Consider the following 9,011-nt stretch of genomic DNA (forward strand, 5'->3'; position numbering starts at 1 on the left):
ACTGTAGTGAGGCTGACAACAGCTTTTTTTAAAAATGGCAGCTTTGCGCAAGTGGTTAAATAAATGATAATTTGCCTGCATTATACATTATACCAGCTTCAGGGTGACTTTGAATTATATTTGGATAAGACTAATCAGTTATCAGATATACCAACTGATTTGAAATTACGTTCCATCTTAATTTCAAATATTACTATGCATGAATTAATTAGCATATTTAGAAGTGTAATTGAGATTTAATTCACATTTTAAAAACTTCATCACATAATAGGGTGTTCAGCTGATACTGTAAATAAATAAAAAAAAGAAAACATGTAAATCAAAACTTAGAATTTAGAATAAAATATCTCTGAGCCATAAAATGTCAAATTTATTAGCTATGCATTCTCTGAGTTTAAATATAAGTTAGATTTCCATTAAGCCTAAATTCACTTTTGAAAATCAAAGTACTCTGGGGATTTTAGGGCTTATTTTTAAAACCTGGAGCACAGTGTTTCTTTTATTTAGGGCTGAATAAAGAATGAAAGCTGACAAAGAATTGGTTACCCTAGATAACAGCCTTATTATATATTTTTGCAGATTTAATTTTTAAGCAGCCCAGTTGACCTTTAGTATACCAGTGTGAGCACATTTGGTTAAAGTATAACTACACTGTCACTATGCATAATACATTTGTATTTGTCCATGTAAGCTATGAAAACATGTCAACGTTACGGGTTACCTTTACTAAAGATAAATCTGCTAAAGAGCAGTATGGGCTAGCTCTGTACACTCTGTTTGGAAACAGAAGACCTACTCTGCATCAGACTGAATGGGCAACCCACTTTCTAGGATCAAATTTTTCAAAGCACAGCAGGATGCACTCAAAGCCTGGAGGAGGCTTTAGGCAATATTGCTGAAAAAAGGTAAGACAACATATAATTTTTAGTGGCTGCAAGAACAAGTACAAATGTAAATTATTTAGTGAAAAGGCAGTATTTTTAGTGGCTGCAAATAGTGGGTACAAATATAATGTGATCATATATATATATATATATATATATATATATATATATATATATATATATAAAATCACAATATTCATACTATATATATAATGGTAAAATAATAACCAAAAGGAAAACAAATTTAACATTGCATTTTACGCACATGCATTTAACCAGTAATGTGGGGTGAGGTCAGTAGCTGGTGAAGCACTGGCTAGTTTCAGAGCCAGATACACACTGGTTGCATGCTCTATGCTGTGAATGTTGGAGCGAGAGCAATAAACCTCTGTAACTTTAAACATGTAGCCTTTAAAAAATGTTAAAGTGTCGCCAATGGAGATTTTTAAGTACTGAAGTTGGCGCCACCCCACTAGTGTGTGCAATTTTAAATGTTAGTGACCTATTTAATTGGCGTAACATAATCTTTCACATTATACAAAAAAATTGGCTAACTATACTGTTTTTTTTATTTTTTATTATTCATGAAACTATTTTTTTTTCCCAAAACGTGTTTGAAAAATTGTTGCGCCAATACCATGTAACATAAAAAGTTGCAACAACCACCATTTTTTTCCTTAGCGTGTCTGTTAAAAAACATATATAATGTTTGGGGGTTATGAGTAATTTTCTAGCAAAAATATGATTTTTACATGTAGGAGAGCAGTGTTAGAATTGGCCTGGCTGGAAAGTGGTTAATTATCATAAGTAATATATAAATAAATATTATAATACATTGATTTTAAGGTAATTTACTATATTTTCAAAAATTGTACTCAAGCAGGTGACTTAACGGACACATTACCGATGTTTGAAGTTATAACTTGAAACCAGTAATTTCACAGTAAATAGATAAATAATAAACCACTTTACCAGGATGTAAATATTAACCACTTTAGCCCCGGACCAATTTTCAGCCTAAGGACCAGAGGTCTTTTTACAATTTTGCACTGCACTGCTTTAACTGGTAATTGCGCGGTCATGCAATGTTGTACCCAAACGAAATTTGCGTCCTTTTCTTTCCACAAATAGAGCTTTCTTTTGATGGTATTTGATTGCCTCTGCGATTTTTATTTTTTGCGATATAAATGGAAAAATGACCGAAAATTTTGAGGAAAAAAATATATTTTCTACTTTTTGTTATAAGAAAAATCGAATAAACTCAATTTTAGTCATACATTAAGGGCAAAATTTATTCAGCCACATGTCTTTAGTAAAAAAAATGTCAATAAGCGTATATTTATTGGTTTGCGCAAAAGTTATAGCGTCTACAAACTAGAGTACATTTTCTGGAATTTACACAGCTTTTAATTTATGACTGTCTATCTCATTTCTTGAGGTGCTAAAATGGCAGGGCAGTACAAACCCCCCCAAATGACCCCATTTTGGAAAGTAGACATCCCAAGGAAATTGCTGAGGGGCATGTTGAGCCCACTGAATATTTTTTTTTGTCCCAAGTGATTGAATAATGACACCCAAAAAAAAAAAGTTTACAAAAAGTTGTCACTAAATGATATATTGCTCACACATGCCATAGTTATATGTGGAATTGCACCCCAAAATATATTTTGCTGCTTCTCCTGAGTACGGGGATACCACATATGTGGGACTTTTTGGGAGTCTAGCCGCGTACGGCACCCCGAAATCCAATCACTGCCTTCAGGATTTCTAAGGGTGCAAATTTTTGATTTCACTCCTCACTACCTATCACAGTTTCGAAGGCCATAAAATGCCAAAATAACACAAACCCCCCCAAATGACCCCATTTTGGAAAGTAGACACCCCAAGGAAATTGCTGAAGGGCATGTTGAGCCCATTGAATATTTTTTTTGTCCCAAGTGATTGAATAATGACACACAAAAAAAAAGTTTGCAAAAAGTTGTCACTAAATGGTATATTGCTCACACATGCCATAGTTATATGTGGAATTGCACCCCAAAATATATTCTGCTGTTTCTCCTGAGTACGGGGATACCACATATGTGGGACTTTTTGGGAGTCTAGCTGCGTACGGCACCCCGAAAACCAATCACTGCCTTCAGGGTTTCTAAGGGTGCAAATTTTTGATTTCACTCCTCACTACCTATCACAGTTTCGAAGGCCATAAAATGCCAAAATAACACAAAACTACCCCAAATGACCCCATTTTGGAAAGTAGACACCCCAAGCTATTTACTGAGAGGCATGTTGAGTCCATGAAATATTTTATATTTTGCCACAAGTTGCAGGAATATTAAAAAAATTTTTTTGCACAAAGTTGTCACTAAATCATATATTGCTCACACATGCTATGGGCATAAGTCAAATTACACCCCAAAATAAATTCTGCTGCTTCTCCCGAGTACGGGGATACCACATGTGGGGGACTTTTTGGGAGCCTAGCCACGTACGGGACCCTGAAAACCAAGCACTGCTTTCCGGATTTAAATATAAAACGATACCAAACAAAACTGTTAGCGATCGCAAGGATCATGCCTGACTCTGCGAACGCTGCAGTTATGTGTTTAGTGTTTTGTAAGTGACAGTGATCGATCGATACTGCACTTGGGTGGGCTGGGCAGAGGGGCAAAATGCAGGTGTCAGCAGGTATCTGGGCTGATCCCGCTAACAATGCGTTTTTTGGAACCCTAAACTGCTGGGGACGCTAGTATAGATCTGATGAGATCAGATATTGATCTGTTCAGATTCTATACCACTACGGGAGGTTTATGCTTTGCGCGTGGGTGTTAGCGGTACTGTTACTAACCTAGCGCTGCCTGGGCGACGCAGACCCTGACCCTAAAACCTAATTGATATCACCCGCCGGGTGATCAGGGGGTTAAACCTTTATTGGGTAATAAATGGTGGGTGCCCTGATGCTATAAAAAGCAAACTAACTAACCAGAGTCACCCGTAACACTTATACGGTGATCACTGGTGAAAGGGTTAACTAGGGGCAATCAGGGGGGTTCAAATTTTTATTAGGTAGTATATCGGGGTACCTAGCGCTATAAAAACCTGGCGGTGAACCTAAAAAAATAACTAGCTACCTAGCGACACTAGCGACACTAATGCAGCGATCAGAAAAATGATTGCTTAGTGACACTGGCAAAAGGGGGTGAAAGGGTTAACTCTAAGGGCAATCAGGGGGTTAAATCTTTATTGGGGGGTGGTAGGGGGCTACCCTGGACCTAACACTAACTGCCCTGACACTTTTTACTTTTACAACTGACACTGAATGCAGTGATCAGTAAATAAATGATCACTGCAATCAGTGACACTGTGACTGGGGGGGGGGGAGGGGGGCGATCGGGGGGGGGAGGGGGTTGTGTGCCTGTGTGTTAGTTAGTGTCAGTGTAGTGTTTGGTGCAGACTTACTGTGTCCTCTCCTCGTAGTCCGGTCAATAAGACCGCCCGAGGAGAATGACATCACTTCCTCCCTGCCTGTGTATACAATACACAGTGGGAGGAAGCTTCTCATTTGCCAGGAGCGATCGAGAGGGGATGGCCAGAAACCAACGGCCATCCCCTCATCCCGGATCGCTCCTGAAGCGAACCGGACCGCCGCATCCAGTGGGAGGGGGTCCGATCGGACCCCCCACCCGCTGGAAGGCAAGCACGTACATGTACGTGCTTGTGCCTGTACATGCCATTGTGATGACGTACGATGGCATGCGGCGGTCGTTAAGTGGTTAAATTACAGTATTATGATAACATATAGCATAATAAATTATTTGGCTTGACTAAAACAGTACCTTTTCAGCAGCAGCAGATCCTCCCTCTTACAGTGAGAGAAAAAAAGTATTTGATCCCCAGCTGATTTTGTACATTTGCCCATAGACAAAGAAATAATCAGTCTATAATTTTAATGGTAGGTTTATTTTAACAGTGAGAGACAGAACAAAAATATCCAGGAAAAAGCATTTTAAAAAGTTATACATTTATTTGCATTTTAATGAGTGAAATAAGTATTTGATCCTCTATATATCAGAAAGATTTCTGGCTCCCAGGTGTCTTTTATACAGGTAACAAGCTGAGATTAGGAGCGCACTCTTAAAGAGAGCGCTCCTAATCTCAGCTTGTTACCTGTATAAAAGACACCTGTCCACAGAAGCATTCAATCAGATTCCAACCTCCCCACCATGGCCAAGACCAAAGAGCTGTCCAAGTATGTCAGGAATAAGATTGTAGACTTGCACAAGACTAGACGGGGCTACAAGACCATCACCAAACAGCTTCATGAGAGGGTGAAAACAGTTGGTGTGATTATTCGCAAATGGAAGCAACACAAAATAACTGTCAATCTCCCTCGGTCTGGGGCTCCATACAAGATCCCACCTTGTTGAGTTTCAATGATCATGAGATCTGTGAGAAATCAGCTCCAGAACTACATGGGACAATCTTGTCAATGACCTCAAGGCAGCTGGAACTATAGTCATCAATAAAACAACATGTTGACTATGACTCCAAGAACAACATCCCCACCATCAAACATGGAGGTGGAAACATTATTCTTTGGGGGAGTTTTTTGCTAAGGGGACAGGACAAATTCACCACATCAAAGGGACGATGCACAGGGCCATATACCATCAAATCTTGGTTGATAACTTCCTTCCTTCAGCCAGGGCATTGAAAATGGGTCATGGATGGGTATTCCAGCATGACAATGACTCAAACACATGGTCAAGGCAACACAGGAGTGGCTCAAGAAGAAGCACATTAAGGTCTCCAGACCTTAATCCCATAGAAAGTATGTGGAGGGACCTAAAGGGTTGAGTTATTAAAGGTCAGCCTCAAAACCTTAATGACTTGGAGAGGATTTGCAAAGAGGAGTGGGACAAAATCCCTCCTGGGAGGTGTGCAAACCTGGTGGCCAACTACAAGAAAGGTCTGACCTCTGGGATTGCCAACAAGGGTTTTGCCAACAAGTACTAAGTCATGTTTTGTGAAGGGGTCGAATACTTATTTTGCTCATTAAAATGCAAATCAATTTATAACTTTTTTGAAATGTGTTTTTCTGTTTTTGTTTTTTTGTTGTTGTTGTTATACTGTCTCTCACTGTTTAAGTAAACCCACTATTACAATTATAGACTGATCATTTCTTTGTCAGTGAGCAAACGTACAAAATCAGCAAGGGATCAGATACTTTTTTTGCTCACTGTAACTGTGTGAGAAAAACATGGGATTATGGGTAAACCATAAACCCATGCTTTTTCCTTCTAGTTAAGAGGTCTGGTCTGGAAGGGAGCATTTGTCTTTTAGACATATGCTTTACCACTGGTCCAAGGCTCCAAGCTGTCTATTGAGCTCAGTGCCTCTGACAAGAAATGAAGAGAGGCACTGTGAGCTCATCATCTCAGTCTGCTGCAAGCAGCATGTGCCAGCTTGGCCACGCTATATGTAGCTTCTGATAGGGTATGCAGGGAGCCCCGTATCTCTGGAACCATAGGTTGCAGGATCCCCAAGTTTTGACCAGTGGTGGGGTAGGATTTCAGTTGCCTACCCCCAAAGCTTGAGCGTTTTTTTTTCTGCCTAACCTTCCTCCTCTGACTGCACGTTCCTGCATTTAACAATACAAAACATAGGGGCATATTAATAAAGCAATTAATCTAAGATTTGCAAACATTCAATGTAGGTGAAGCTTCCAGGTATTGGTGTTTTAAATGATAGTGATTGGGGGCATGGCCACACATTACAAAGCTCTGGCATTAGTGCTGTTCTGAGGCTATACAGTGACAATCAGAAGGATTCCTGAACCAACTCTCAAGCTCTACAGATACCCCCAGACCCAGCGGAAATCATGGGCAAGAGGAAGATCCAAGAATGAAAAAAGAAACAATGAAGATTCCTTCCAGATGATCGAGCAAAGATTCCTTCCAGATGATCTAAGCACCTCCTGCACAACATTTTTAGTGGTTTATCCAGTTGGAAGAGGAACAGGGCTATCATTGCCTGCATCACACAGAAAAAGTACTAGATTGATCAGCACGGCCTTATCAGCTGCTTACAGCCCTTGCAATAATCAAGGCTAAAACATGCTGTGGAGTCCTGTGGTAAGGGACACCAACTTCTGCAAAGTAATAGATTGATTCTGTTCATGATTTCCCCACCTCTGATCAGCTCATTTTAGACCATTAGAAAATCCTAAAAGAAATGCCAAAATTCCTCTGTGGCACCTTTCAAAAAGAGACAATTTCATTTTTACACCAATTTAGCAATAATCTGAATGAGCTAGAACACAGAATTAGTCATTTTGAAAACAAGATGGGAGAGGGAATGCAGGAGTCCATAATGACTTAGGTCAGCCATACACGGTCCGAAGCTCAGCCAGTTTAGCAGGAACTGGACAAGATTAGAATTGTTAATGGGAAGGCTGAATGTACCAAGTTAATCTATCGATCAACTTGGGTACAACCAACCTGCCAGATTCTCTTGCAATTATCGGTAGCAGTGGCTATAGCCGTTAGCGATAATCACTTCCTTCTCCCAGTGAGGATTCCCCTATCAGCATTGCCTGTGTTGATTGGGGAATCGTGCAAATTCCTTTCCTGCAACCCATGGTTGCAGGAAAGGAATTCACACTGTGTATGTGTACGCCTTGGTAGACGCTCACAAAAAACGAACAGGGGGTTGGGCGGGTAAATATCTCAAGAAATGATTGCTACTTTATTACCTTCTACTTCTCCATATGAAGTAATTATCAACAGAGAATTCCTATCACTCCAGTGTACTTTTTCATGTGAAAACAACAACTAATGAAAATGGAGAGAAGCATCTCTCCACTATCAAGTCCCTGTATAGTAGGGTTGCCACCTCATCCCCTTAAACCCAAACACCTTTGAATTACACAGGTTCTGAGGCTAATTGAATGCAGATAAGGCACCAAGTGAGTTTAATTAACACCTTAATCAGCCACAGCACCTAAGTAATTAATATGTGTTCGGGTTTAAAGGGATGAGGTGGCAACCCTACTGTATAGTGATCTAACTCAGGTCCCAGTCATGGCCACTAAAAACCTGTGGCCTATTACTAAAGTCCCACAGAATAGCAAAATACCATACCTCTGGGGTTACCCAATCAAACTGGTGATTGAAAATAGTAATATGCATGTATTTCACAAAGTTAAGGTTTATCTCTATTTTTACATTTTATTTTTAGTAGAGTACTGCTGTATGCTGTATGGGTGTTAGAAAATCTAAAGGAGATTTTATAGGGGGGTTGAACAGTTGGATTGTAATGTATGTGGCCATCTTCACAGTGAATGTTTATTATTTGAAACCCCAACATTTTAGTAAAGATTTTCACATTGATTTTTATTTCTTTCATTTTCTAGGAAGAAGCAACCAGTTACACCAATATTAGTTTTATGGTTTCTAAGGATTCTCGTACTGGCCGTTGCTCTAGGCATTTTATGGAGACATTAGAAATAATTAGGTTACAGGGGAAATCATTCATGCAATGAGCTCAAAACTAATTAAAATATTTCTTTGATTTAAGCTTCTTTTGTTTATCACCCATAATCCCATTGTTGGGTAGGATTTTGTGTGTTACAACTCACAGCAAATTGTTACTTACAGAAATCTCTTAGTGGAAAAGCAACCCTAAATATCCCGTTAGCTTCTGCAGAATTTCTTATTATGAAGCAAACTTGTTACAAGTAAGAAAGAAAAATGTAGAGTTTAGTAGAAAAAAAACAAACAAAGAAGATGTTTAACTTGCATTGCAGGTACCATTGGGCTAATGGTGGATAGCCTTTCTATAGATATGAACTGGGATTCTCCTGTACATGCATGGACCTGGCCAAAAGACTTTTCAAGTGCTATGCTGCTCCAAGTTGCTCTCACGGTGAAGATCTAAAATGAGAGACGCGTAAGTGTAGGGTTTTTGGAATGAGGGTTAATTAATTGATAACTGTTCTGAAAGTACAATTTTCATTTAATATAAATAATGTCACATTAAAGGTAATTATTTTTTTTTAGAAGTGTATTACAACCAATTATAATTGTAAACAATATTGTGATTTTTTTACTTGTTACTGTATCCAGCAGT

At 39.1% G+C, this 9,011-nt stretch overlaps 1 long non-coding RNA gene across 1 annotated transcript; it reads left to right on the forward strand.

Moving 5' to 3' along the window:
* The first annotated feature begins 699 nt into the window (after positions 1–699).
* Positions 700–8,453, forward strand: LOC143984426 (uncharacterized). The gene is made up of 2 exons (XR_013274850.1): positions 700–905; positions 8,296–8,453. It is a non-coding gene; the product is annotated as an uncharacterized LOC143984426 (long non-coding RNA).
* Positions 8,454–9,011: the final 558 nt, after the last annotated feature.

This window comes from Lithobates pipiens, unplaced genomic scaffold (genome assembly GCF_037356315.1).
Source record: "Lithobates pipiens isolate NorthernLeopardFrog02 unplaced genomic scaffold, aLitPip1_a1.2 Scaffold_16, whole genome shotgun sequence".
Lineage (NCBI taxonomy): Eukaryota > Metazoa > Chordata > Amphibia > Anura > Ranidae > Lithobates > Lithobates pipiens.